The sequence below is a fragment of the Cololabis saira genome, chromosome 4, assembly GCF_033807715.1.
Source record: "Cololabis saira isolate AMF1-May2022 chromosome 4, fColSai1.1, whole genome shotgun sequence".
Taxonomy (NCBI): Eukaryota; Metazoa; Chordata; class Actinopteri; order Beloniformes; family Belonidae; genus Cololabis; species Cololabis saira.
In genome coordinates this window covers 25,386,699-25,414,453 of record NC_084590.1, presented here as the reverse complement: position 1 = coordinate 25,414,453, position 27,755 = coordinate 25,386,699, and the positions used below count along the sequence as shown (strand labels likewise).

Here is a 27,755-nt window from a genome sequence, read left to right as displayed (position 1 = left end):
TCTTTTTTTGCCAAATGTACACAGGCATTTAACCTGGTAAAAACAGCACCACTGTACATTCACACCTCCACAAACAATTCAAATCGACAGCAAAAAGTCAATAATTCAGAGAATTAGATTATTTTTAAAGTGCTCATACTCTTTGTACGGAAATGCGTACTGACACCTGACGTTGCTGTAATTTGTAAACGGTCACCAAATGAATGTGAAGGAAAGTAAGGGCGGAGTTTCTTGTTTGGCCACACCCACCCAAGAGCATGGCAGGCCTTGGTCTCTGTGGCGCAATTGGTTAGCGCGTTCGGCTGTTAACTGAAAGGATGGTGGTTCAAGCCCACCCAGGGACGTGCATTGATTAGGGCCTTTGTCAAGCTTGATAACAACACTACGCTATCAGATATTGCCCTTTTTTGCCAAATGTACACAGGAATTTAACATGGTAAAAACAGCACCACTGTGCATTCACACACCCACAAACAATTCAAATCGACAGCAAAAAGTCAATAATTCAGAGAACTAGATTATTTTTAAAGTGCTCCAACTCTTTGTAAGGAAATGCGTACTGACACCTGAAGTTGCTGTAATTTGTAAACGGTCACCAAACGAATGTGAAGGCAAGTAGGGGCGGAGTTACATGTACGGCCACGCCCACCCAAGAGCATGGCAGGCCTCTGTCTCTGTGGCGCAATTGGTTAGCGCGTTCGGCTGTTAACCGAAAGGATGGTGGTTCAAGCCCACCCAGGGACGTGCATTGATTTGGACCTTTGTCAAGCTTGATACTAGGCTATCAGATATTGTCCTTTTTTGCCAAATGTACACAGGAATTTAACCTGGTAAAAACAGCACCACTGTGCATTCACCTCCACAAACAATTCAAATCGACAGCACAAAGTCAATAATTCAGAGAATTAGATTATTTTTAAAGTGCTCTACCTCTTTGTACGGAAATGCGTACTGACACCTGACGTTGCTGTAATTTGAAAACGGTCACCAAACGAATGTGGTGGAAAGTAAGGGCGGAGTTTCTTGTTTGGCCACACCCACCCAAGAGCATGGCAGGCCTCGGTCTCTGTGGCGCAATTGGTTAGCGCGTTCGGCTGTTAACTGAAAGGATGGTGGTTCAAGCCCACCCAGGGACGTGCATTGATTAGGGCCTTTGTCAAGCTTGATAACAACACTAGGCTATCAGATATTGCCCTTTTTTGCCAAATGTACACAGGAATTTAACATGGTAAAAACAACACCACTGTGCATTCACACACCCACAAACAATTCAAATCGACAGCACAAAGTCAATAATTCAGAGAATTAGATTATTTTTAAAGTGCTCCACCTTTTTGTAAGGAAATGCGTACTGACACCTGAAGTTGCTGTAATTAGTAAACGGTCACCAAACGAATATGAAGGAAAGTAAGGGCGGAGTTACATGTACGGCCACGCCCACCCAAGAGCATGGCAGGCCTCTGTCTCTGTGGCGCAATTGGTTAGCGCGTTCGGCTGTTAACCGAAAGGATGGTGGTTCAAGCCCACCCAGGGACGTGCATTGATTTGGGCCTTTGTCAAGCTTGATAACAACACCAGGCTATCAGATATTGTCCTTTTTTGCCAAATGTACACAGGCATTTAACCAGGTAAAAACAGCACCACTGTACATTCACACCTCCACAAACAATTCAAATCGACAGCAAAAAGTCAATAATTCAGAGAATTAGATTATTTTTAAAGTGCTCCAACTCTTTGTAAGGAAATGCGTACTGACACCTGAAGTTGCTGTAATTTGTAAACGGTCACCAAACGAATGTGGTGGAAAGTAAGGGCGGAGTTACATGTACGGCCACGCCCACCCAAGCGCATGGCAGACCTCTGTCTCTGTGGCGCAATTGGTTAGCGCGTTCTGCTGTTAACCGAAAGGATGGTGGTTCAAGCCCATCCAGGGACGTGCATTGATTAGGGCCTTTGTCAAGCTTAATAACAACACTAGGCTATCAGGTATTGTCCTTTTTTGCCAAATGTACACAGGAATTTAACCTGGTAAAAACAGCACCACTGTGCATTCACACCTCCGCAAACAATTCAAATCAACAGCACAAAGTCAATAATTCAGAGAATTAGATTATTTTTAAAGTGCTCCAACTCTTTGTACGGAAATGCGTACTGACACCTGACGTTGCTGTAATTTGTAAACGGTCACCAAATGAATGTGAAGGAAAGTAAGGGCGGAGTTACCTGTACGGCCACGCCCACCCAGGAGCATGGCAGGCTTCTGTCTCTGTGGCGCAATTGGTTAGCGCGTTCGGCTGTTAACCGAAAGGATGGTGGTTCAAGCCCACCCAGGGACGTGCATTGATTAGGGCCTTTGTCAAGCTTAATAACAACACTAGGCTATCAGGTATTGTCCTTTTTTGCCAAATGTACACAGGAATTTAACCTGGTAAAAACAGCACCACTGTGCATTCACACCTCCGCAAACAATTCAAATCAACAGCACAAAGTCAATAATTCAGAGAATTAGATTATTTTTAAAGTGCTCCAACTCTTTGTACGGAAATGCGTACTGACACCTGAAGTTGCTGTAATTTGTAAACGGTCACCAAACGAATGTGAAGGAAAGTAGGGGCGGAGTTACATGTACGGCCACGCCCTCCCAGGAGCATGGCAGGCCTCTGTCTCTGTGGCGCAATTGGTTAGCGCGTTCGGCTGTTAACCGAAAGGATGGTGGTTCAAGCCCACCCAGGGACGTGCATTGATCAGGGCCTTTGTCAAGCTTGATAACAACACTAGGTTATCAGATATTGTCCTTTTTTGCCAAATGTACACAGGAATTTAACCTGGTAAAAACAGCACCACTGTGCATTCACCTCCACAAACAATTCAAATCGACAGCACAAAGTCAATAATTCAGAGAATTAGATTATTTTTAAAGTGCTCTACCTCTTTGTAAGGAAATGCGTACTGACATCTGAAGTTGCTGTAATTTGTAAACGGTCACCAAACGAATGTGGTGGAATTTAAGGGCGGAGTTTCTTGTTTGGCCACACCCACCCAAGAGCATGGCAGGCCTCGGTCTCTGTGGCGCAATTGGTTAGCGCGTTCGGCTGTTAACTGAAAGGATGGTGGTTCAAGCCCACCCAGGGACGTGCATTGATTAGGGCCTTTGTCAAGCTTGATAACAACACTAGGCTATCAGATATTGCCCTTTTTTGCCAAATGTACACAGGAATTTAACATGGTAAAAACAACACCACTGTGCATTCACACACCCACAAACAATTCAAATCGACAGCACAAAGTCAATAATTCAGAGAACTAGATTATTTTTAAAGTGCTCCAACTCTTTGTAAGGAAATGCGTACTGACACCTGAAGTTGCTGTAATTTGTAAACGGTCACCAAACGAATGTGAAGGCAAGTAGGGGCGGAGTTACATGTACGGCCACGCCCACCCAAGAGCATGGCAGGCCTCGGTCTCTGTGGCGCAATTGGTTAGCGCGTTCGGCTGTTAACCGAAAGGATGGTGGTTCAAGCCCACCCAGGGACGTGCATTGATTTGGACCTTTGTCAAGCTTGATACTAGGCTATCAGATATTGTCCTTTTTTGCCAAATGTACACAGGAATTTAACCTGGTAAAAACACCACCACTGTGCATTCACACCTCCACAAACAATTCAAATAAACAGCACAACGTCAATAATTCAGAGAATTAGATTATTTTTAAAGTGCTCCACCTTTTTGTAAGGAAATGCGTACTGACACCTGAAGTTGCTGTAATTAGTAAACGGTCACCAAACGAATGTGAAGGAAAGTAAGGGCGGAGTTACATGTACGGCCACGCCCACCCAAGAGCATGGCAGGCCTCTGTCTCTGTGGCGCAATTGGTTAGCGCGTTCGGCTGTTAACCGAAAGGATGGTGGTTCAAGCCCACCCAGGGACGTGCATTGATTTGGGCCTTTGTCAAGCTTGATAACAACACCAGGCTATCAGACATTGTCCTTTTTTGCCAAATGTACACAGGCATTTAACCTGGTAAAAACAGCACCACTGTACATTCACACCTCCACAAACAATTCAAATCGACAGCAAAAAGTCAATAATTCACAGAATTAGATTATTTTTAAAGTGCTCCAACTCTTTGTAAGGAAATGCGTACTGACACCTGAAGTTGCTGTAATTTGTAAACGGTCACCAAATGAATGTGAAGGAAAGTAAGGGCGGAGTTACCTGTACGGCCACGCCCACCCAGGAGCATGGCAGACCTCTGTCTCTGTGGCGCAATTGGTTAGCACGTTCGGCTGTTAACCGAAAGGATGGTGGTTCAAGCCCACCCAGGGACGTGCATTGATTAGGGCCTTTGTCAAGCTTAATAACAACACTAGGCTATCAGGTATTGTCCTTTTTTGCCAAATGTACACAGGAATTTAACCTGGTAAAAACAGCACCACTGTGCATTCACACCTCCGCAAACAATTCAAATCAACAGCACAAAGTCAATAATTCAGAGAATTAGATTATTTTTAAAGTGCTCCAACTCTTTGTACGGAAATGCGTACTGACACCTGACGTTGCTGTAATTTGTAAACGGTCACCAAATGAATGTGAAGGAAAGTAAGGGCGGAGTTACATGTACGGCCACGCCCACCCAAGAGCATTGTCAGGCCTCTGTCTCTGTGGCGCAATTGGTTAGCGCGTTCGGCTGTTAACCGAAAGGATGGTGGTTCAAGCCCACCCAGGGACGTGCATTGATTTGGGCCTTTGTCAAGCTTGATAACAACACCAGGCTATCAGATATTGTCCTTTTTTGCCAAATGTACACAGGCATTTAACCAGGTAAAAACAGCACCACTGTACATTCACACCTCCACAAACAATTCAAATCGACAGCAAAAAGTCAATAATTCAGAGAATTAGATTATTTTTAAAGTGCTCCAACTCTTTGTAAGGAAATGCGTACTGACACCTGAAGTTGCTGTAATTTGTAAACGGTCACCAAACGAATGTGAAGGAAAGTAAGGGCGGAGTTACCTGTACGGCCACGCCCACCCAGGAGCATGGCAGGCTTCTGTCTCTGTGGCGCAATTGGTTAGCGCGTTCGGCTGTTAACCGAAAGGATGGTGGTTCAAGCCCACCCAGGGACGTGTATTGATCAGGGCCTTTGTCAAGCTTAATAACAACACTAGGCTATCAGGTATTGTCCTTTTTTGCCAAATGTACACAGGAATTTAACCTGGTAAAAACAGCACCACTGTGCATTCACACCTCCGCAAACAATTCAAATCAACAGCACAAAGTCAATAATTCAGAGAATTAGATTATTTTTAAAGTGCTCCAACTCTTTGTACGGAAATGCGTACTGACACCTGAAGTTGCTGTAATTTGTAAACGGTCACCAAACGAATGTGAAGGAAAGTAGGGGCGGAGTTACATGTACGGCCACGCCCTCCCAGGAGCATGGCAGGCCTCTGTCTCTGTGGCGCAATTGGTTAGCGCGTTCGGCTGTTAACCGAAAGGATGGTGGTTCAAGCCCACCCAGGGACGTGCATTGATCAGGGCCTTTGTCAAGCTTGATAACAACACTAGGTTATCAGATATTGTCCTTTTTTGCCAAATGTACACAGGAATTTAACCTGGTAAAAACAGCACCACTGTGCATTCACCTCCACAAACAATTCAAATCGACAGCACAAAGTCAATAATTCAGAGAATTAGATTATTTTTAAAGTGCTCTACCTCTTTGTACGGAAATGCGTACTGACACCTGACGTTGCTGTAATTTGAAAACGGTCACCAAACGAATGTGGTGGAAAGTAAGGGCGGAGTTTCTTGTTTGGCCACACCCACCCAAGAGCATGGCAGGCCTCGGTCTCTGTGGCGCAATTGGTTAGCGCGTTCGGCTGTTAACTGAAAGGATGGTGGTTCAAGCCCACCCAGGGACGTGCATTGATTAGGGCCTTTGTCAAGCTTGATAACAACACTAGGCTATCAGATATTGCCCTTTTTTGCCAAATGTACACAGGAATTTAACATGGTAAAAACAGCACCACTGTGCATTCACACACCCACAAACAATTCAAATCGACAGCAAAAAGTCAATAATTCAGAGAACTAGATTATTTTTAAAGTGCTCCAACTCTTTGTAAGGAAATGCGTACTGACACCTGAAGTTGCTGTAATTTGTAAACGGTCACCAAACGAATGTGAAGGCAAGTAAGGGCGGAGTTACCTGTACGGCCACGCCCACCCAGGAGCATGGCAGGCTTCTGTCTCTGTGGCGCAATTGGTTAGCGCGTTCGGCTGTTAACCGAAAGGATGGTGGTTCAAGCCCACCCAGGGACGTGCATTGATTAGGGCCTTTGTCAAGCTTAATAACAACACTAGGCTATCAGGTATTGTCCTTTTTTGCCAAATGTACACAGGAATTTAACCTGGTAAAAACAGCACCACTGTGCATTCACACCTCCGCAAACAATTCAAATCAACAGCACAAAGTCAATAATTCAGAGAATTAGATTATTTTTAAAGTGCTCCAACTCTTTGTACGGAAATGCGTACTGACACCTGAAGTTGCTGTAATTTGTAAACGGTCACCAAACGAATGTGAAGGAAAGTAGGGGCGGAGTTACATGTACGGCCACGCCCTCCCAGGAGCATGGCAGGCCTCTGTCTCTGTGGCGCAATTGGTTAGCGCGTTCGGCTGTTAACCGAAAGGATGGTGGTTCAAGCCCACCCAGGGACGTGCATTGATTAGGGCCTTTGTCAAGCTTAATAACAACACTAGGCTATCAGGTATTGTCCTTTTTTGCCAAATGTACACAGGAATTTAACCTGGTAAAAACAGCACCACTGTGCATTCACACCTCCGCAAACAATTCAAATCAACAGCACAAAGTCAATAATTCAGAGAATTAGATTATTTTTAAAGTGCTCATACTCTTTGTACGGAAATGCGTACTGACACCTGACGTTGCTGTAATTTGTAAACGGTCACCAAACGAATGTGGTGGAAAGTAAGGGCGGAGTTACATGTACGGCCACGCCCACCCAAGCGCATGGCAGACCTCTGTCTCTGTGGCGCAATTGGTTAGCACGTTCAGCTGTTAACCGAAAGGATGGTGGTTCAAGCCCACCCAGGGACGTGCATTGATTAGGGCCTTTGTCAAGCTTAATAACAACACTAGGCTATCAGGTATTGTCCTTTTTTGCCAAATGTACACAGGAATTTAACCTGGTAAAAACAGCACCACTGTGCATTCACACCTCCGCAAACAATTCAAATCAACAGCACAAAGTCAATAATTCAGAGAATTAGATTATTTTTAAAGTGCTCCAACTCTTTGTACGGAAATGCGTACTGACACCTGACGTTGCTGTAATTTGTAAACGGTCACCAAATGAATGTGAAGGAAAGTAAGGGCGGAGTTACATGTACGGCCACGCCCACCCAAGAGCATTGTCAGGCCTCTGTCTCTGTGGCGCAATTGGTTAGCGCGTTCGGCTGTTAACCGAAAGGATGGTGGTTCAAGCCCACCCAGGGACGTGCATTGATTTGGGCCTTTGTCAAGCTTGATAACAACACCAGGCTATCAGATATTGTCCTTTTTTGCCAAATGTACACAGGCATTTAACCAGGTAAAAACAGCACCACTGTACATTCACACCTCCACAAACAATTCAAATCGACAGCAAAAAGTCAATAATTCAGAGAATTAGATTATTTTTAAAGTGCTCCAACTCTTTGTAAGGAAATGCGTACTGACACCTGAAGTTGCTGTAATTTGTAAACGGTCACCAAACGAATGTGGTGGAAAGTAAGGGCGGAGTTACATGTACGGCCACGCCCACCCAAGCGCATGGCAGGCCTTGGTCTCTGTGGCGCAATTGGTTAGCGCGTTCGGCTGTTAACCGAAAGGATGGTGGTTCAAGCCCACCCAGGGACGTGCATTGATTAGGGCCTTTGTCAAGCTTAATAACAACACTAGGCTATCAGGTATTGTCCTTTTTTGCCAAATGTACACAGGAATTTAACCTGGTAAAAACAGCACCACTGTGCATTCACACCTCCGCAAACAATTCAAATCAACAGCACAAAGTCAATAATTCAGAGAATTAGATTATTTTTAAAGTGCTCCAACTCTTTGTACGGAAATGCGTACTGACACCTGACGTTGCTGTAATTTGTAAACGGTCACCAAATGAATGTGAAGGAAAGTAAGGGCGGAGTTACCTGTACGGCCACGCCCACCCAGGAGCATGGCAGGCTTCTGTCTCTGTGGCGCAATTGGTTAGCGCGTTCGGCTGTTAACCGAAAGGATGGTGGTTCAAGCCCACCCAGGGACGTGTATTGATTAGGGCCTTATTCAAGCTTAATAACAACACTAGGCTATCAGGTATTGTCCTTTTTTGCCAAATGTACACAGGAATTTAACCTGGTAAAAACAGCACCACTGTGCATTCACACCTCCGCAAACAATTCAAATCAACAGCACAAAGTCAATAATTCAGAGAATTAGATTATTTTTAAAGTGCTCCAACTCTTTGTACGGAAATGCGTACTGACACCTGAAGTTGCTGTAATTTGTAAACGGTCACCAAACGAATGTGAAGGAAAGTAGGGGCGGAGTTACATGTACGGCCACGCCCTCCCAGGAGCATGGCAGGCCTCTGTCTCTGTGGCGCAATTGGTTAGCGCGTTCGGCTGTTAACCGAAAGGATGGTGGTTCAAGCCCACCCAGGGACGTGCATTGATCAGGGCCTTTGTCAAGCTTGATAACAACACTAGGTTATCAGATATTGTCCTTTTTTGCCAAATGTACACAGGAATTTAACCTGGTAAAAACAGCACCACTGTGCATTCACCTCCACAAACAATTCAAATCGACAGCACAAAGTCAATAATTCAGAGAATTAGATTATTTTTAAAGTGCTCTACCTCTTTGTAAGGAAATGCGTACTGACATCTGAAGTTGCTGTAATTTGTAAACGGTCACCAAACGAATGTGGTGGAATTTAAGGGCGGAGTTTCTTGTTTGGCCACACCCACCCAAGAGCATGGCAGGCCTCGGTCTCTGTGGCGCAATTGGTTAGCGCGTTCGGCTGTTAACCGAAAGGATGGTGGTTCAAGCCCACCCAGGGACGTGCATTGATTAGGGCCTTTGTCAAGCTTGATAACAACACTAGGTTATCAGATATTGTCCTTTTTTGCCAAATGTACACAGGAATTTAACCTGGTAAAAACAGCACCACTGTGCATTCACCTCCACAAACAATTCAAATCGACAGCACAAAGTCAATAATTCAGAGAATTAGATTATTTTTAAAGTGCTCTACCTCTTTGTAAGGAAATGCGTACTGACATCTGAAGTTGCTGTAATTTGTAAACGGTCACCAAACGAATGTGGTGGAATTTAAGGGCGGAGTTTCTTGTTTGGCCACACCCACCCAAGAGCATGGCAGGCCTCTGTCTCTGTGGCGCGATTGGTTAGCGCGTTCGGCTGTTAACCGAAAGGATGGTGGTTCAAGCCCACCCAGGGACGTGCATTGATTTGGGCCTTTGTCAAGCTTGATAACAACACCAGGCTATCAGATATTGTCCTTTTTTGCCAAATGTACACAGGCATTTAACCTGGTAAAAACAGCACCACTGTACATTCACACCTCCACAAACAATTCAAATCGACAGCAAAAAGTCAATAATTCAGAGAATTAGATTATTTTTAAAGTGCTCCAATTCTTTGTAAGGAAATGCGTACTGACACCTGAAGTTGCTGTAATTTGTAAACGGTCACCAAACGAATGTGGTGGAAAGTAAGGGCGGAGTTACATGTACGGCCACGCCCACCCAAGAGCATGGCAGGCCTCTGTCTCTGTGGCGCAATTGGTTAGCGCGTTCGGCTGTTAACCGAAAGGATGGTGGTTCAAGCCCACCCAGGGACGTGCATTGATTTGGGCCTTTGTCAAGCTTGATAACAACACCAGGCTATCAGATATTGTCCTTTTTTGCCAAATGTACACAGGCATTTAACCTGGTAAAAACAGCACCACTGTACATTCACACCTCCACAAACAATTCAAATCGACAGCAAAAAGTCAATAATTCAGAGAATTAGATTATTTTTAAAGTGCTCCAACTCTTTGTAAGGAAATGCGTACTGACACCTGAAGTTGCTGTAATTTGTAAACGGTCACCAAACGAATGTGGTGGAAAGTAAGGGCGGAGTTACATGTACGGCCACGCCCACCCAAGAGCATGGCAGGCCTTGGTCTCTGTGGCGCAATTGGTTAGCGCGTTCGGCTGTTAACCGAAAGGATGGTGGTTCAAGCCCACCCAGGGACGTGCATTGATTAGGGCCTTTGTCAAGCTTGATAACAACACTAGGCTATCAGATATTGCCCTTTTTTGCCAAATGTACACAGGAATTTAACATGGTAAAAACAGCGCCACTGTGCATTCACACACCCACAAACAATTCAAATCGACAGCAAAAAGTCAATAATTCAGAGAATTAGATTATTTTTAAAGTGCTCCAACTCTTTGTACAGAAATGCGTACTTACACCTGAAGTTGCTGTAATTTGTAAACGGTCACCAAATGAATGTGAAGGAAAGTAAGGGCGGAGTTACATGTACGGCCACGCCCACCCAGGAGCATGGCAGGCTTCTGTCTCTGTGGCGCTACCTGGATCAGGATCGTCTGTCCAAACTCCAATTTCATCATCCAATCATGGCATTCACTGCTCCAATGTCAGATTGGACGTAGGCCAATCATGGCATTCACTGTCCAATGTCAGATTGGACGTAGGCCAATCATGGCATTCACTGTCCAATGTCAGATTGGACGTAGGCCAATCACAGCGCTTCTTTCCAATCACGCCGAGAAGGGAAGAAAGCTGGAAGCTGGCGGCGCCATTGCCAATAACGCATTTACGGTGTCAGTAGCGCAAGACAATTTATCAAAGTAAGTAACCATTAAATATTGTTATTTTCTTCTTAAATAGTCATATTTTTTCCATCCGTCACACAAAGTAATTTTATCATTTTGTGGTCGAGTGTCACATTACGTTATATCAAGTTACGTTTATACATTATAGCAATCGCTACTACATGTAATACCTATAATATCACTCTGAGTGGAAACGTACAAGTATTCACAGTAATTCATGCAAGTAGTTATAGAAACATCGTATCAGTTAGCTAACATTTTAGTTCGCTTAACGTTACTACCCGTATAAGACGTCTGACCAGCGGTGAGTAAGTACCCAACCTTAATCATAGCGCCACTGTAATTTAACGTTACATATTATGATTGCTATTGATAACGGTAGCGTTATGTTTATGTGCTGCAGTGTCACAGTGTATTGTTCAATGCGTGTTCACATTCAGTGTTTACTTGTTGACAAGAGCTATTGTGAGTTTGCTTACAGTACCTACCGTTTTACTGTAAATTACTAGTTACTAGTAACTAGTTATCTAGCTACTTAGCTAATGACATTAATTTACATTAAGTACCAAGGACTAGTGGAAGTTATTAGCCCACCTGAAGCCCAGGTAAGAATGACAGCTGTCAGTGGTTGTAGATATATCCATGTCATTACTGTATCACTGTAAACATAAGATAAGATAACCTTTATTGTCAAAAATAGAAAGAAAAAGAGTGATTGAGTTATAAATAAAAATAAAAACTATAACGTTATACACTATATACACCTTTCACTTATATAGATATGACCATGATTGGATAATTGCACACATAACAGGATTGCACAGTATAAATATGAATAATGTGTATGCATGTATAAATGTATAAATAACGGATAACATGTTATCAGTGTAGTTTGCTTAACTAACAGTATTATGTTACTGTACTCACAAGTATGAACTTGTTCAGCACACCATGTTTATGCTGCGATACATAATTGTAACTGTTGTTATTGTTATTATTTCCATGTAATCTTTAGATGAGCACTTATCCAAAGAGTCATAAGGCCATGGGAGACGGAGAGTGGATGGCGAGGCTGAGGGCATTTGCCAGTTCTGGGGTTTGGCCTTCTGGAGGAGGCAATAGACCAGCACCAAGGCAGCGGAAGTGGCATGACCTCTATAGGAAGGTAAAGTATAGCAAAATATGCACCTATGACTTATTACGGTCATTACTATGCAGGTCACTTGATGATATACTGCCGATAATATCGATCAGACGCTGAACTGTACACTGAGTGACACACTCCAGGCTAAATAACAATTCTTATTGTTTCAGATTGAGAAATGCCCCATGCAGGCCCGTGGACAGACCAACCTCTTTGGAGGGTCCAAGGTCTGTAATTGTGGATTCCACGCAGTTAAGGTGATCTATTTAAAAATTACATTTCATTATTGTTAATCTTGCATCGCATTTCTGTTACAATGCTGTTATGCTGTTTCTGTTACATCACATGTCGTAATGCTGTTGTTTTAGCAGCCTGCCACTCAGTCTCCTGCTGAAGCCCCGCAGTCTGTGGCCTCAGACTCGGCCCCTGGTGCGACTGCTGCAGCCCCGCGGTCTTTCCTGCTGCCCCCTCCGAGTTTGTCAATGGTGAATATTTTCTTAGTAATTAATGTTTTGTATGAATCATTATATGTGTTGCATCATAAAGTTAACTCTGTTTCTCCTTTCAGTTCACTAAATCACACTTTGGTGGGTCACTGTCTGCCTCACTGAAGCCCAATTTAGTGGCTAGGAGGACCCCCAGCCCTTCTCCTCCTCCATCCTCTGTGAGGACCCCCAGCCCTGCTCCTCTTCCATCCTCTGTGAGGACCCCGAGCCCTGCTCCTCCTCCATCCTCTGTGAGGACCCCGAGCCCTGCTCCTCTTCCATCCTTTGTCAGGACCCTGAGCCCTGCTCCATCCTCTGTGAGGACCCCGAGCCGTGCTCCTCCTCCATCCTCTGTGAGGACCCCGAGCCGTGCTCCTCCTCCATCCTCTGTGAGGACCCCGAGCCGTGCTCCTCCTCCATCCTCTGTGAGGACCCCGAGCCCTGCTCCTCCTCCATCCTCTGTGAGGACCCCGAGCCCTGCTCCTCCTCCATCCTCTGTGAGGACCCCGAGCCGTGCTCCTCCTCCATCCTCTGTGAGGACCCCGAGCCCTGCTCCTCCTCCATCCTCTGTGAGGACCCCGAGCCGTGCTCCTCCTCCATCCTCTGTGAGGACCCCGTGCCCTGCTGTAAACACCAGCCTGGCAGTAGCCTCTGTGAGTACAGCGTCTATTCATTGGTCTGGCTCTGTTGTAAGTCATCTTTAGTGTAGCCTTTATTTATGCAATCAAAAATAATTCTTATTTGTTGTTTTCCAAATAGGATGAGTCTGGAGGAGTTCAGCCAGCCACTGCTGCGGCTGCAGCTTCATGCTGGTTGCCGTTTGAGATGAGCAAAACCATCCCTGTGCAGGACCAGAGGTGGATTTCCAACACCCTCTTTAACTCCGGCAAACTGCGCACAGAATTGAAGCTGTGGTACGAGCCCCCGGTCCCAGCCCTCATTTACCACCAGACACCGACACCCGACCGTTTCTTCACCCATCGGCTGATGGTGTGGATGCCCTACCGCCTGTGGAAGGTGAGGGTGTCCTGCCCAGCTTGTGGGAAGCAGCTGACGGGCGCTGGTGTCCACAAGAGGGCTCGGAAGGTCCTGGACATCGACAGGTACTACCTGATGGTGACGGAGGTGCTCAGGTGCTCTGTGTGTTCCCTGAACTATCTGTCGACCAGTCAGACTGTCCGGGACCAGCTGGATCTGCCGCACCAGAAGATGTTCCGGCTGATCCTGACCCGCAAGTGGGTAAAGCAGTTTTGAAAAGATGGTGATTGTGAAGACTTAAACCACTGAAATTACCCTCCAATGAACATGTAACTAATCACTGCAACGATGAAACTATTTTAATTTTAAGTTTTAAAAAACATCAGCTATGATGTACATGCACTCTATGATATTATCACATCTGTCTTATTGTGGCCACCGCCTGGTCACAGGCCTGTACAACAACAACACAACCACTTTGTAAACTGTTTAAATGAGCTCTTAAAGCACTGGACAAAACACCGAACTCATACCACTATTGCAATATCATCGAAAAATACAGCTTATTGAGCTCTGACAATGTTTTGTTTATGACCACTGTTTGTTTATTTTATTAGACACTGCATGGTTTAGCTCCCCCACCCCTTAAACAATTTATTCTAACAGCTCATGGTGAAATAATAATAATAATAGATACACTGTCCCTGTTTTAAATAAACCAATAAATGAAATGAAATGTGCATTTCAGGTATGCTTGTGACATCCGTGTCATTCGGCTGCTTCGGGACCGGACTCTCGGCAACAGTCCAGCACGACTGGCAAAGCAGCTCAGGGAGAACCACGGGGAGGAATGGCTGACCCGGTTGGCACACTATCTCGGGGAGTGTGCTGACTTTGTGGATCGACCCAGCCTCTTCCCAGTGGTTTGCCAGGAGCCCCCGGAACCCATTGATGTCCCCACCAGTCGCTGGCTGCTGTCCGTGTACGGGAGGGACATCCTTTCTCGCTTTGACCATATTAAGGCCAGCATCACCTCCACATTTGGTTCCATCTTAAAGATGGACTCAACCAAAAAGGTAATAAATAATCTGACTGTGTAATAGATTTCCATGTACGTAATATATACTACACATTAACGTTGTTGTCAGTGATAACATTACATATGCAGTTATTATAAATGTGTACTGTGTAATAAATCTACATACACTTACTGTTATAGATAATGCGTAATCTTAAACATCACTGTTGTCAAATTCCAGATCACAAAGAAGCTGGCTGGCCACGGCAGGGGGACAGCTCTCTGGGTGACCTCCATCGGCAATGAGGTCGGCCAGATCCTGACCAGTGTCCTGTCGGTGCAGGAGGGGCCGGGACTGGACACGATGGCGTCTGGTGTGATGGAGCGGTACCGCCAGGCAGCTGCAGAGCAAGCTGCAGACCAGGTTTGCAGAGTGGCCAGACCTCCACATACGGCTGGACATCTGGCATTTTATGAGGAGGCTCTCCGTCGGCTGCACCACAGACGCTCATACCCTGTACCCCACCTTCATGGGCTGCCTGTCTGCATGCATCTTTGAGTGGGATGCAGGGGACCTCACTCTGTTGCGGCAGGCAAAGAGAGAGCAGCTCAGGCAGGAGGGTGTGCCAGCCCTTACTGATCGTCTGGTGGACACAAAAATCAGCAAGAAGGAGCTGAGCCAGTACTGCCGCAGGAGGACACGCGGCGAGGAGGCCACCATCAGCCTCATCGAGCGGCTGCTGCAGGAAATGGGGGGGGCAAACGGGAGAGACCTCATGGGGGTGCCACTGTTGGACCAGGTGCGTATGGAGCACATCTGGCGTGTGCAGGAACGTCACGTCAGGTGCATCCAGGACGTGCCAGGTGTGCAGCTGTACACAAAGACAGGCACCACCACCACCAAGGGGGGCGTTGTCCTGACCAGGTACCGCTGTGCCAGAGGGTCCACATCCCTCGAGTCGTTCCACTGCCACCTGAACAGGTTCATTCCAGGTCGGTGTCTCTCTTATGTATAATATTTCAAATAATTTGTATGTTTTTTTATTAAAGCATCTTTTCATTGGCAATAATATTTTGTTATTTTCCCAGGAACCAGTGCAAACGCACTGAATTTCCAGCTGTACCTCTTGGAAGGCCTGAACAGGTGGAACCAGGATCGGGGGACTGCAGCGGTGACCAGCAAGCCGTCATCTCTCCTCACCTACTCTGGGGATATGGCCAGCTGTGTCAACACCAACAGCCTGAAGGTGTTTGGCCGAGCATTTGTGCCAACCTTCAGGCCACCTGCCAAATACACTGGTATGTCTAATTGGTATCTGTCTACATAATACTTTTGGTTTGTGTGTTTTCAGTGTTCTAACTTAAGTCTCAACGAGGCTTTATTTGAATCATTCCCATTGCCAAAGCAAACCATACACTCATAAGATGATACAGATCAACTCTGATACTAATATTAAACGGTATCTATATAGAATGCTTTGAATACAACTAATAACGTGTGTGTGCGTGTGCCTGTGTGTGTCTGTCTATCTGTTCTTTTTCATAGGAGAGCTGCTTGGTGTTGACTACCTGCTGAGTCAGACTGGACAGCCCCTGAAGGTGATCCCCGACGCAGAGGAGACAGAGGACATGCTGGAGGATGTAGATGAGGGCGAGGAGGAAGAAGAAGACAAGGGCTTCGAGGAAGATACTGTGTCAGGTCTCCTCGATGACCCAAGCTTCTCTGTCCCCTCCCAGTCTTGTCCCTCCTCTGAACCTCTCTCCTCCCGGGTTGCTGCCTCCTCCCAGGCGTCTGCGTCCTCCCTGGCTGCTCCCTCCTCCCAGGCTGCTGCCTCCTCCCTGGCTGCTCCCTCCTCCCAGGTTGCTGCCTCCTCCCTGGCTGCTGTGTCCTCCCTGGCTGCTCCCTCCTCCCAGGTTGCTGCCTCCTCCCTGGCTGCTGTGTCCTCCCTGGCTGCTCCCTCCTCCCAGGCTGCTGCCTCCTCCCTGGCTGCTGTGTCCTCCCTGGCTGCTCCCTCCTCCCTGGCTGCTCCCTCCTCCCAGGCTGCTGCCTCCTCCCTGGGTGCTGTGTCCTCCCGGGTTGCTGCCTCATCCCTGGCTACTGTGTCCTCCCTGGCTGCTGCATCCACCCTGCTCTCCCTAGCTGCTGCTTCATCTCTGCCTGCTGCCTCCTCTCAAGCTGCTGCCTCTTCCCAGGCTGCTGCTACCATGCCGCAGCCAGGTGTCTCCTCAACGCTTGATGCATCTCCTGACGAGTCTGGGGTATGTAAATACATAACTATGTGTAAAGAAATAAAATCAGTGTCTGCGTTTTGTCCCACTTCACTGTCCTCAAATTTTGTTGCTCATCTGTTTTTTGTTAGGCCGTGGATGACTCTGGGGTGCCAGGCATGGACAGAGTTGACAGCTTGGCAGAGTATCTGGTGGAGCTGAGGAACCAGCCCTCTCTGGCCCTAACTAACCAGCAGGTCAGGAACATTTATTGTCTTGCTACTTTCCCTCTGTGCCCTGTCATACATGTTCACACTTGCACATGTTTTTGTCTTTTACTGTGCTGTTGTCTTCTCTCTCCGTTTAGGTGAGCAACATTGTTGCTCTGTGGCAGAACCTGCTGGACTATGACAAGCAGAGGGTGGTGTTTGCTGCCAGACACCAGAGCAGGCTGGACACGGGGAGGTTCAGGTCTCCGAAGAAGAGACAGGAGTTCACTCCAGGGGTGGAGAGTGTGAAGAGGCACGCATTCACCACCACTGCCCCGCTTGCCCAGTGGCCAGATTGCTGCCGCCTGATTGAGACCATCTTTGTCAGGCTCTGTGCCATCCACCGCAGTCCCAAGAAGAGGGGGACTGGCACAGTGTCCAGATGGGATCTCATCCTTGAGGACTACAAGAAAATCAGGCGGTGCATTCTGGTCAATGGGACAGTTATGCAGCAGACCACCCTGCAGCTGGTGGACGTGAGCCACACCACCCTGGTGCAGTGGCACAACAGGACGGTGAAGAGGCAGGACAACGCAATTGTGATGCAGGGGCTGAACTTGCCCAGCCGCTTGTCTGTGGCAGCTGACCCTCTCCCCCCTGCTAATGTGCGCCCCCCGTCTGCACCCCTCCAGCCAGGCCCAGCTCACCAGTACCACCTGCCCAGCAGCACCGTGGGCCAGGCGAAGCTGAAGAGGAGGGTATCGCCCACAGTTGCAACACCGGCGGCTGTGAGGCCGCGTCCACAGCGGCAGCTTTTCCTTGCTCCACCCTCGGGCCCTCAGCTGGTGATGCTGGCTCCAGTGACCTCACAGGTGCCTGTCCCGGTCGCTACTCCACAGGCCCTACTTGTCAGCTTCTCCTCTAACCCTCCTGCTCTTGCTCCTGCTCCTGCTCTTGCTCCTGCTCTTGCTCCTGTTCTTGCTCCTGCTCCTGCTCCTGCTCCTGCTCCAGTCCGCCGAAAACTGACCCGCAAAGTACTGCACAACACTTGCAAGAAATGCGGGCAGTTCAGGACAGCGGAGACTGGACACAGCCAGTACAAGGGCATTGTATACTGCCCCTCTGTAGAGGCTGTTCCCAAGGAGCAGTGGTTGGAGGACATAAAAAAAAAAAAAGATTGTTTACCCCCCTACCAGAGGCATGGACACCGGGCTAGTGCCCCTCTACCCCCCTACCAGAGGCATGGACACCGGGCTAGTGCCCCTCTACCCCCCTCCCAGAGGCATGAACACTGGACACTTTTATTTCTGTATATAGTTCTGTATATGTTTTCTGATGAAGGTTATAATGTTCAATACAATTACAATTTTAATATCAATACTGCCTCAGTTCATGTTCATTTTTATGGTTAGATTTTAATTAATTACACACAGCAAGGAGCAAACCATGGTGAGCTTCAATGCAAGTCCATCACTATTAAAACACATTGTACAAGTGTTCTCCAGTACATTATGCTTTATTCAACAAACATTTTGGGCTTGCCTTTGTCAGGTTTGGTTCTGAGGCTGCTTCTGGTTTCCTTATATACAGTCCATTAATCAGTCATAAGTAGGATGTATGCAAAATAACATCATCATCCTTTATTATCATTATTACTTTGAAAGGAAAAGGATGATGATAATGTTATTTGGTATATTTGGTATCTACCAGTGACAGCTTCCAGTCACATGACTGATCACTGGACTGTGTATAAGGAAACCTGAAACAGCCTCAGACACCACCCTGATTAAACCAAGACAGCAGAAAATAAACACATTTATTCTATATTATATAGAATATTTAATCACTGAACTTGGAGGTATAAAGAATCTACGTATGGATAGTCTAAGTATATAATCTAAACTAGGGAAGTTTTTTTTAATACTAATAGACTAATAAAAAAACTAACAATAATAATATACTAATATTGATTTTTTTTTAAATATTAATAACAATGTATTAACAGTTAATTGCATTGCAAGAGTCTTATATCTATATTATATAAAATATTTAATCTCTGAACTTGGAAGGTATAAAGAATCTACGTATGGATAGTCTAAGTATATGGGTCAAAGACGAATAAGGATTTTAAAAATGGAAAAAAATGAAATTGGCTAAAAATACCCATTAAGTCACTTTCTATCTTTATCAGAGTGTTTTGTATATCACTCAACAACAGGAATTTGTTTTAAGAATGCAATAAACATTTTTCAGTGAATTATATGATTTCTTCCGTGGGAAATGTCCCCCCTGGGTAACGTAAATGGTTTTCAAAATTAATTAAAATTTCTATCATTGTTGGCATTTAAATGTTTTTAGATAATTATAGTTAGAGCTCAACAAATAATTACTTCTCAGAAAACAACATTTTTATCAGAATTAATGTAATATATTTGGACATTTATAGTGAAATGGCTTCAATCGTTCCTGTTTGTCACACAATATTTAGTGCCAAAAAGAGAAAAAAGATGGAAAATGTCTTAAAGATTTTTCACAGTGTAAGTAAAAGGGTTGTTATTGTATCCTCACCTAAAAAAACACAATACTGTAATATAATATGAAATTTGGGTTGAATTATTTGACTGTGTCATTGTTACCCAGAATGACATGCTGTTAGCCAGGAATGACCACTGCACGATTTCAGTGTCAAGTATTTCATTAAAGGCTGTTTCAGGAACATAATTTGTAACCAACATAATACAAAGAAACTGAGAACTGTTAAAAGATCTGAAAAAGTGATTTCTTCTTTTTTTTTTTTAAATCTTTAATTTCATGCAACAATGTAACAGCGACGTAACTATAAGAAAACACGTTCAGTTGTTTGTAACAGCATAGCATCAAAACATTCAAACAAGCTTTTTGTTCAACAATGTCAGCGTTAAAGTCACCAAGTGACCAAGTCATTTGCAATGTTAAAATATTAAAATGTTAAAAAACTAGAGTTGATTTTTCTGAATGTAACAATAGATAATCACTTAAAATGCCATGGATTTGATTTCACAATAAACTCACCTAAAAACAACAAATCTTTCAAAGTTTCAGTTAAGTAACTGAGTTATTTATAACAACTACATTTTTAGTCTAATACAGTAAACCAAACTTTTCTTTTCATAAACCTGTTAATGAATTAAACTTTAAAGCAAACAATTGAAACTGCATTTTTTTTCTTGGATATCTTTTCTTTTATCACAGCCTGAGGGAGCGGAGCAGGTGAGGTGAGCTACCAAAAACTTTGGAAGGTTTTCCAGTCTTGGGGACATAATTTCGATGAGCGATTCGTATCCGGCTCAGGTTCTGACAGGATGGCTTGCATGTCAGATGCATAATAGAAAATCACATCAGGGGTTGTTGGCCAGGCAAATGAATTTTTCCCCATTAGCTGTCGCATGCAGCTCACCTCAAGTTCATTGCCAGCTAATTTGACAACTTGACCAATGAATGGCATTGCATCGTATTTTACAACTAAAAACCTGCCAACCAGGTCAGGTGACAGTTGTTGGGCTGTTTCACTGGTTGTGGGGGTCTTCTTTTTGTTCCCCATACTTGGAGCTGGTATACAGGTTGACATGGTATACAGGTTTGATAAATTACCAAGATGCCGATGCTCCAGAAGAAATGTGCCCTACCATAAACATCACATCACATTGCTTAACTAACATATTTTGCGAACAAGTGTAAACCTATTTTCTAATTCCTTTTTTAACTGATCTGCATAATCACTTTACTAAATCACAATACCTTTCTCTCTTTTTCTCAAGATACTCAGCCCTAGCTTGTGGCTCAGCATTCTTCCTGGCCCTGAAAAGTCTCTGCCTTTCTTTATTAGACAGTGGCATCTGCAAGGACAAAACTGACCCTTAAACATCATAAGCTATACTAAAACTTTATTAAAAAACATAAAGATTAGTTCAGTATATATATATATATATATATATATATATATATATATATATATATATATATATGTAAAAGATATGTAAAAGATATTTATTAGATAGCACAGTTGAGAGAGACAGGAAACGGGTAATGTCCTGTGGTGCTATCATTGAAAAAGATAACAAAAAATGTCATAAAAGTTCCAAAATACATAATATTGCCTCATTAATCGTTTAATTAATCATTAATAATAATAAAAATATAACATTACAACATCAGTCAATGCCTAAAAAGCTACAGATACTGATAAAAATCTGAATTGATTTACATGTCCATCCTGGATAACAGAGGACATGTCCTGGGTAACAGAATATCTTTGTTATCCAGGGAGGACATATCGTTATCCAGGGGGGACAAAAAAACAACATTTCCTTTATAATCAGGCACTAACTGGGTCTACTATATAAAATATTAGCTTAATCTTCAACACATCAATGTCATATTTCACATGAAATAGGTCATTTAAAAAATAAAAAAAATAAAAAATATTTTATTAGCGTTATCCAGAAAGACAAATGATTTGAGGACGTCAGGTACGACCGACCGAAAAGGTAAAATATCAACATTTTAAGAGAGACTTACTGACCTTGTGCTCTGTCTTGGGGGTCCTTCGGGGTCTGTTGGCTGATGCAACACCCTGCAATATGACTATCCACATCCAAATATGGTCATATATTGCCGCTTTAAGTGTGTTACCCAGGAGGGACATTTGGGAATCCAAAAGTAGGGACAAAAGTATTTCTTGAATAAAAATGTAAATAAGCTTAGTGTTGTTACTATATTTGTAGGTGTCATTACAAACATCAACACAATTATGCCCCAGTGCATAATTAATGTTTTTATTAAGATTTTTGACATTTTTATCATATTTTTGTACATAGATTTTAAGCCCGGACGTTATCCAGGAGGGACAGTTTTGTACTTTTGAGCTAAATAGCTCCTTGAATTTTCATTTCTTATAGTAAATACTCCTGTGAATAAGTAAAGTGGGTAGAGTTGAGTAACAAAATGTAGTGTTTTAAAATTTTTATATATTTTTAACATTATAAATATGCTTCGGACACCAGAATTGACATGCCGCGTCTTTGACCCTCTTAATAAATGCGCCACGGCTCTCTTGAAGCATTGGTCTCCTCCTGTTTTATCCTTCGGGTCCCACCTGTGTTACTCCCCTCACGCTCTTATGCCTATGGGGACGTAACATATTTGGGGGCTCGTTCGGGATACGAAGGATAACGAGTGGGTGATTGTTTGGTGGTTTTTCGTGGTGGTGAGTTGTTGCTGGTGTTGGGCAGGTGTGTTTGATGTCTGCTGATTTTGTCTTGCCTGGCCATTGTGTGAACTGCCTCCCCAGAAGTAGATGATTGAGCTGAGTGTCCAGCTGGGCTGACTCAGTCGTCCTTCCTGCGGGCACTCGTTTATTATTTTGTCTTTTTTGTTTTTGGAGCAAATCCTGGGTGGGGATTCAATTCCCTGGTGGGGGTAGGCATTTCAGGGCTCTGGCCGCTGATGTGTGGCCTTTCAAGTGGCCCCGAGCCCGGCACGCTCCAGAAGACAGCTAAGCCAGGCATAGTTTTGGTTAGGTAGGTTCTGGGGAAGTTTGTTTCTGGTCAGGTTGGGCTGTGTGTGTTTGCAGGCATCTATGTGCATTCTGTTCATCACTGGTGGGTGACTCACAGGTGTGTTGAGTGCTAAGCCAGTTGTTTCAGCCTAGCAGTGGCTTTGCTGTTCACTTGGTTAGCTCAGGGCTATTGTGTTGGTGCTCAACAGGCTAGTCGGTAGCCTGTGGTGTGGTAGCCTTGTGTGGCTAGTCCAGTGGGGACGGTGGTGTATAGTGTGTAATTGTGTTGTGTGTTTGGTGTCCTGGCGAGCATGGCTGCCTTCGACCTGGTTGTGTTTGTGGCTAACCCCACTCTGAGCTCGCTAGAAGCATGTCGAAGGGAGGACCTGCATGCTATGCATTATGGCATTCCTGTCTCCACTGCGCTCCGTAAGGGAGAGCTTAGGGATGCTGTTTTAAAGGGGATGGTTGACAAGGGTATTCACCTGCCTCCAGTGGCGATTGGGGACCAAGGGGAGGGGGCTTCTGTTGTGGCAGAGCCCTCGGGTGCGAGCGGCTCTGTTTCTCAGGGTGGAGAAGGGGCTGAGGGGGGGCCGTCCGCTCCCAGCGAACAGGGGAACAGCAGTGATGGTGAGGGGGAAGAGAAGCCGTACACGATGCCACGCTTTGACCCCCTCTCTGCTGGGTCTACTCCTGGAAAGAGGAGCGTGAGCTTAGGCTACAGGTGAAGAAGTTGGAAGCAGAGACTGCGGTTAGGATGCGTCAGCTGGAGCTGCAGGGCAGTGAGACCCCTGTCAGCGCTCCTGCTGTAGGTACACAGTCTCCTGCATACCACCCTCCCGGTTTCGACATCAGTAGGCATTAGGGCTGAACGATATGGACAAAATTTCATATCTCGATATTCATGCCAGATATCTCGATATCAATACGATATGACTTCGGTTCGGTGAAAACTAAGCATTTTTCAGAAAAATAAAAACATCAGAAATCAAAAGAGTGCAGTTTTATTGATTAGAAGAACTCACTGCCAGTCATCAACATTAACATAAAGTCACTCAATAATAAATAATAATCAAAATATTTTACTGTAGCTCCGCTTTAACGATAAATAACCAATGCAGTTAGAGTTAGAGTTCAGTACATGTTATTGATTGGACGCTGCAGCTGAACGGACTGTCACAACATCACTGCAGTTTCATGACGGAGTGAAGACAGATTACAGATTAAACTCATGTTTCACTCCCAGGTTTCATATTTGATTTATTTTCTGTTTCAACAATTAAATATCTAAAAATGTTAACTTTCAATCTGATCAACAAAAGAACCAGAAACAACTTTCTTAATTTATTACTGCGCATGTGCAATCCCCCCATTTGTCCAATCCTTGTTTTTCAGTATCCTCCAACGAATAGGAAATAGAGAAAAGAGTTTTCCACTCGCTGTTTTAATTCCCAATTTCAATTTTCAAACACATCAATGAATTTTTTATTATCAAAACAAAAGATGGGGAACGGATTATTTTGGTTTATTTCTCTATTTTTATTTTGTAATTTCAAAACAAAATACGGATGGCCGCGAAATACACGTCGCAATTTTCACCAAGCACGACTTGCACAACACCTCGCTCTGGTCGACATCATCCTTTCTAAATCCAAAATACCTACAAATAATGGAGGATGATTTATGTTTTGGCACAAAATTAGATTCTGCACTGCCACTGGCCGCATTATCCTCCGCACTCGTCTCTTTTCTTCCGTTTGGATTTCTCCGCTCTTCTCCGCTCTCCTGTGTGTGTGGCTGTGTGCATCTCAGTCGACGTCTCCCTCCCTCCCTCCTATGTTTGTCATTGGTTGGCTTCAGCTGTCGATCAACAGCAAGCATGAACGAAGCTTTGTTGTTGGCTGGGCATAGTGGTGCGTTCAAGGGCAATATTAAAAGTAATGTTTTCGGAGACTGCTCGAGCTGTACAAGCAAGGCGAGCGGAAATATATCGTTTATATTGTTGCTTTTCCGTTATTAATGTCTTGAATGTTCATATCTCGATATAGATACGATAACGGTATATCGTTCAGCCCTAGTAGGCATATTTCTCTAGTTCCTGCCTTCCGAGAGTCTGAAGTAGAGTCATACTTTGGTGCGTTTGAGCGAATAGCTACCGCCCTACACTGGCCAGCTGACGTGTGGGCCATCCTGCTGCAGTGTAAGTTGACTGGAAAGGCTCAGGAGGCGTGTGCTTCCCTCTCTGTGGAAGAGAGCCTTTTGTATGAGAAGGTGAAAGGCGCTATACTTCGTGTGTACGAGCTAGTCCCAGAAGCCTACCGACAGCGGTTCCGCAACGTCAGAAAGACCTCCGGTCAGACATACTCTGACGTTGCTAGGGAGAAAGTGATTCTTTTTGACCGTTGGTGTGCTGCCTGTAAGGCTGAAGACTATGTGTCTGTGCGTGAGCTCATGCTGTTGGAGGAGTTTAAGGCCTGCGTTCCAGAGCGTACGGTGGTCTATCTCAATGAACAGAAGGTAGCGACTCTACAGCAAGCAGCCTCTTTGGCTGACGAGTTCGCCCTCACACACAAGGCAGTGTTCACTAAACGTGAGTCTTCCCCCCGTGAGTTGTCTGAGAGGGCCACTGATAAGCAGGTCCCTCATGTCCCGTCCTCCCGGTTGAGTGTGAGGACAGATAGGCAGTGTTTCTTCTGCCACAAGCCTGGCCACCTGGTAGCGGAGTGTTTAACTTTAAAACGTCAGCAGCAACAAGCCACAGTTCAAAAGCAGCCAAAAGGGGTGGGGTTGATCAAGACTGAGCTTGATGGGGGTCAGCCTGCTGCTCAGAAAGTTCCTGATGACTGTTTCAAGCCATTTATCTTTGTTGGTCATGTGTCTCTCACAGGTAATCCAGAAGACCAGCGCCCAGTTACAGTGCTACGTGACACTGGGGGCTCTCAGTCCTTTATCCTGTCCAGTGCGTTGCCTGTGGGTGAGAGGTCGGCATGTGGTGTGAGCACGATAGTCAGGGGTATTGGGATGAGTTTTGTGCCTGCTCCCCTCCATCGGGTGCACATAAAGACTAACCTTGTCACCGGTTTCTTCCCAGTAGCTGTCCGCCCCTGTTTCCCAATCGATGGGGTGGATTTCATCATGGGGAACGACATAGCTGGGGGTAAAGTGTGTCCCCCGCCTGAGGTTGTTGGTGTTCCTATTGCGGAGTCTGGGCCTGATGAACTTGCTGAACGCCATCCAGGGGTGTTCACAGCTAGTGTTCTGACTAGGGCACAAGCCAGAAAGCAGGCCCAGGAGGTTAACTTGTCGGACACCCTGTTTGCTTCCCTGTCTAGTGAGGAGCTCTCCCCTGTGGGTGAGTTCGAGAACTGCGTCTCTCAGGGGTCTGAGGGTGTGGTTGGGCCTGTAGCTGACAGTGTGTCCATGCCACTGACTCGTGAGGCACTTATTGGGGCTCAGAAAGAGGACAGGTCGCTAGCAAAGTGTTTTGCTGCTGGTGGTGCCAAGTGTGGTGAGCAGCAGTCTTTTCTTCTTGACAGTGGTATGCTGATGCGTCGATGGGTTTCACAGCCAGGTGGTGCAGGTGAAGATTGGGCTACCGTGTACCAGATAGTGCTTGCTACCAACTGCCGTCAGCATGTGCTGGCATTGGCTCATGAACATCTGTGATCTGGTCATTTGGGCATAACCAAAACCTATGACCGTATCCTCAGGCACTTCTTCTGGCCTGGGTTGAAGGCTGACGTTGTGCGCTTTTGTAAAACCTGCTGTACCTGCCAGGTTGTAGGAAAACCGAATCAGGTTGTTCCCCCAGCCCCTCTGCACCCCATCCCAGCCTGGGGTGAACCGTTCGAACGCGTCCTGGTAGACTGTGTAGGTCCGATGCCCCGTACAAAGTCTGGTAACCAGTTCCTTCTGACTCTAATGTGTGTTTCCACCCGGTTTCCTGAGGCCATCCCTCTTAGGAGGATTACTGCCCCAGCTATCACTAAGGCTTTGACCAAATTTTTCACCACATTTGGGCTCCCCAAGGTTGTGCAAACCGACCAGGGAAGTAACTTCCTCTCCAGAACTTTCAAGCAGGCTTTGCAGTCTTTAGGTGTCTCCCATTCAGTGTCCAGCGCTTACCACCCTGAGTCTCAAGGTGCGCTTGAACGTTGGCATCAGACCCTGAAGAGTATGCTGCGTAAATACTGTTGTGACACCGGAAATAGCTGGGATGAGGGGGTTCCCTTTGTACTCTTTGCCATTCGTGATGCTAAGCAAGAATCCCTTGGTTTCAGTCCAGCTGAGCTTGTGTTTGGTCACAATGTGCGTGGACCTGTGAAGGTGCTGAAAGAGCGATTTATGTCTGTCCCACCTGCTAAAGTGGAGGTGGCAGGTGTCGTCTCTCAGTGTAGGGAGCGACTGCGGAGTGCCTCGAAACTGGCAAGGGGGGCTCTTTCTTCCACCCAGCGTAGCATGAAGACCCGGTATGACAGGAAAGCGGTCAGGCGTCAGTTCCAGCCTGGGGACCAAGTTTTGGTATTGTTGCCAGTGCCTGGTTCTGCTCTCACGGCCCGCTTCTCGGGGCCATATGTTGTGGAGAGCAAGGTATCTGACACTGACTATGTCATCGCCACCCCTGAACGGAGGAGGAAGAAGCGCTTGTGTCATATTAACATGCTAAAATCTTATAATTCCAGGGAAGCTGGTCCAGGGAGGCAGGGACCCGCCTTGGGGGGCACGGCCCCTGATGGGCCGTCTGTCTCTCTGATCTGTGATGGGACTGAGCCGGATGGTGGTTTGGCAGTGCTGTCAGATGGTCAGCAGAGTGGCAGGTTGTCTAATTCTCAGTTTCTATCAACTGTTAGGTCACAATTAACTTACCTCCCAGAGTGGCAGCGGGATGGTGTTGTCCAGCTGCTCCACGCCTATCCTGCTCTGTTTAATGATGTGCCTTCATGTACCACTGTTCTCCAGCATGATATTGACGTTGGGTCTGCCACACCCATCAAGCAGCATCCGTATCGCTGTCCTGTTGGAAAGCGGGAGGTCCTGAAAAAGGAGGCTGAGTACCTGTTGCAGAATGGGTTAGCTAAGCCTAGCCACAGTCCCCGTGTCTGCTAGTTCCGAAGTCTGATGGTACTCCACGTTTTTGCACAGACTTCCGCAAGGTCAATGCAGTGACTGTGCCAGACTCTTTCCCTTTGCCCCGTGTGGAAGACTGTATAGACAGTATTGGTCCAGCTACGGTGATAACAAAACTAG

At 45.6% G+C, this 27,755-nt stretch overlaps 26 non-coding genes across 26 annotated transcripts; all 26 read left to right on the top strand.

Moving 5' to 3' along the window:
* Positions 1–270: 270 nt before the first annotated feature.
* trnan-guu (transfer RNA asparagine (anticodon GUU)) lies at positions 271–344 on the top strand. Its single transcript has one exon. It is a non-coding gene; the product is annotated as a tRNA-Asn (tRNA).
* A 326-nt stretch (positions 345–670) lies between these two features.
* trnan-guu (transfer RNA asparagine (anticodon GUU)) lies at positions 671–744 on the top strand. Its single transcript has one exon. It is a non-coding gene; the product is annotated as a tRNA-Asn (tRNA).
* A 318-nt stretch (positions 745–1,062) lies between these two features.
* On the top strand, positions 1,063–1,136 carry trnan-guu (transfer RNA asparagine (anticodon GUU)). Its single transcript has one exon. It is a non-coding gene; the product is annotated as a tRNA-Asn (tRNA).
* A 326-nt stretch (positions 1,137–1,462) lies between these two features.
* trnan-guu (transfer RNA asparagine (anticodon GUU)) lies at positions 1,463–1,536 on the top strand. The gene has a single exon. It is a non-coding gene; the product is annotated as a tRNA-Asn (tRNA).
* A 326-nt stretch (positions 1,537–1,862) lies between these two features.
* Positions 1,863–1,936, top strand: trnan-guu (transfer RNA asparagine (anticodon GUU)). Its single transcript has one exon. It is a non-coding gene; the product is annotated as a tRNA-Asn (tRNA).
* Positions 1,937–2,262: 326 nt separating this feature from the next.
* On the top strand, positions 2,263–2,336 carry trnan-guu (transfer RNA asparagine (anticodon GUU)). The gene has a single exon. It is a non-coding gene; the product is annotated as a tRNA-Asn (tRNA).
* Positions 2,337–2,662: 326 nt separating this feature from the next.
* trnan-guu (transfer RNA asparagine (anticodon GUU)) lies at positions 2,663–2,736 on the top strand. The gene has a single exon. It is a non-coding gene; the product is annotated as a tRNA-Asn (tRNA).
* A 324-nt stretch (positions 2,737–3,060) lies between these two features.
* trnan-guu (transfer RNA asparagine (anticodon GUU)) lies at positions 3,061–3,134 on the top strand. Its single transcript has one exon. It is a non-coding gene; the product is annotated as a tRNA-Asn (tRNA).
* A 326-nt stretch (positions 3,135–3,460) lies between these two features.
* On the top strand, positions 3,461–3,534 carry trnan-guu (transfer RNA asparagine (anticodon GUU)). Its single transcript has one exon. It is a non-coding gene; the product is annotated as a tRNA-Asn (tRNA).
* Positions 3,535–3,854: 320 nt separating this feature from the next.
* trnan-guu (transfer RNA asparagine (anticodon GUU)) lies at positions 3,855–3,928 on the top strand. The gene has a single exon. It is a non-coding gene; the product is annotated as a tRNA-Asn (tRNA).
* Positions 3,929–4,254: 326 nt separating this feature from the next.
* Positions 4,255–4,328, top strand: trnan-guu (transfer RNA asparagine (anticodon GUU)). Its single transcript has one exon. It is a non-coding gene; the product is annotated as a tRNA-Asn (tRNA).
* Positions 4,329–4,655: 327 nt separating this feature from the next.
* On the top strand, positions 4,656–4,729 carry trnan-guu (transfer RNA asparagine (anticodon GUU)). Its single transcript has one exon. It is a non-coding gene; the product is annotated as a tRNA-Asn (tRNA).
* A 326-nt stretch (positions 4,730–5,055) lies between these two features.
* Positions 5,056–5,129, top strand: trnan-guu (transfer RNA asparagine (anticodon GUU)). Its single transcript has one exon. It is a non-coding gene; the product is annotated as a tRNA-Asn (tRNA).
* Positions 5,130–5,455: 326 nt separating this feature from the next.
* trnan-guu (transfer RNA asparagine (anticodon GUU)) lies at positions 5,456–5,529 on the top strand. Its single transcript has one exon. It is a non-coding gene; the product is annotated as a tRNA-Asn (tRNA).
* A 324-nt stretch (positions 5,530–5,853) lies between these two features.
* Positions 5,854–5,927, top strand: trnan-guu (transfer RNA asparagine (anticodon GUU)). The gene has a single exon. It is a non-coding gene; the product is annotated as a tRNA-Asn (tRNA).
* Positions 5,928–6,253: 326 nt separating this feature from the next.
* On the top strand, positions 6,254–6,327 carry trnan-guu (transfer RNA asparagine (anticodon GUU)). Its single transcript has one exon. It is a non-coding gene; the product is annotated as a tRNA-Asn (tRNA).
* A 326-nt stretch (positions 6,328–6,653) lies between these two features.
* Positions 6,654–6,727, top strand: trnan-guu (transfer RNA asparagine (anticodon GUU)). The gene has a single exon. It is a non-coding gene; the product is annotated as a tRNA-Asn (tRNA).
* A 326-nt stretch (positions 6,728–7,053) lies between these two features.
* On the top strand, positions 7,054–7,127 carry trnan-guu (transfer RNA asparagine (anticodon GUU)). The gene has a single exon. It is a non-coding gene; the product is annotated as a tRNA-Asn (tRNA).
* A 327-nt stretch (positions 7,128–7,454) lies between these two features.
* trnan-guu (transfer RNA asparagine (anticodon GUU)) lies at positions 7,455–7,528 on the top strand. The gene has a single exon. It is a non-coding gene; the product is annotated as a tRNA-Asn (tRNA).
* Positions 7,529–7,854: 326 nt separating this feature from the next.
* On the top strand, positions 7,855–7,928 carry trnan-guu (transfer RNA asparagine (anticodon GUU)). Its single transcript has one exon. It is a non-coding gene; the product is annotated as a tRNA-Asn (tRNA).
* A 326-nt stretch (positions 7,929–8,254) lies between these two features.
* trnan-guu (transfer RNA asparagine (anticodon GUU)) lies at positions 8,255–8,328 on the top strand. Its single transcript has one exon. It is a non-coding gene; the product is annotated as a tRNA-Asn (tRNA).
* A 326-nt stretch (positions 8,329–8,654) lies between these two features.
* trnan-guu (transfer RNA asparagine (anticodon GUU)) lies at positions 8,655–8,728 on the top strand. Its single transcript has one exon. It is a non-coding gene; the product is annotated as a tRNA-Asn (tRNA).
* Positions 8,729–9,052: 324 nt separating this feature from the next.
* Positions 9,053–9,126, top strand: trnan-guu (transfer RNA asparagine (anticodon GUU)). The gene has a single exon. It is a non-coding gene; the product is annotated as a tRNA-Asn (tRNA).
* Positions 9,127–9,450: 324 nt separating this feature from the next.
* Positions 9,451–9,524, top strand: trnan-guu (transfer RNA asparagine (anticodon GUU)). Its single transcript has one exon. It is a non-coding gene; the product is annotated as a tRNA-Asn (tRNA).
* Positions 9,525–9,850: 326 nt separating this feature from the next.
* trnan-guu (transfer RNA asparagine (anticodon GUU)) lies at positions 9,851–9,924 on the top strand. The gene has a single exon. It is a non-coding gene; the product is annotated as a tRNA-Asn (tRNA).
* Positions 9,925–10,250: 326 nt separating this feature from the next.
* Positions 10,251–10,324, top strand: trnan-guu (transfer RNA asparagine (anticodon GUU)). Its single transcript has one exon. It is a non-coding gene; the product is annotated as a tRNA-Asn (tRNA).
* Positions 10,325–27,755: the final 17,431 nt, after the last annotated feature.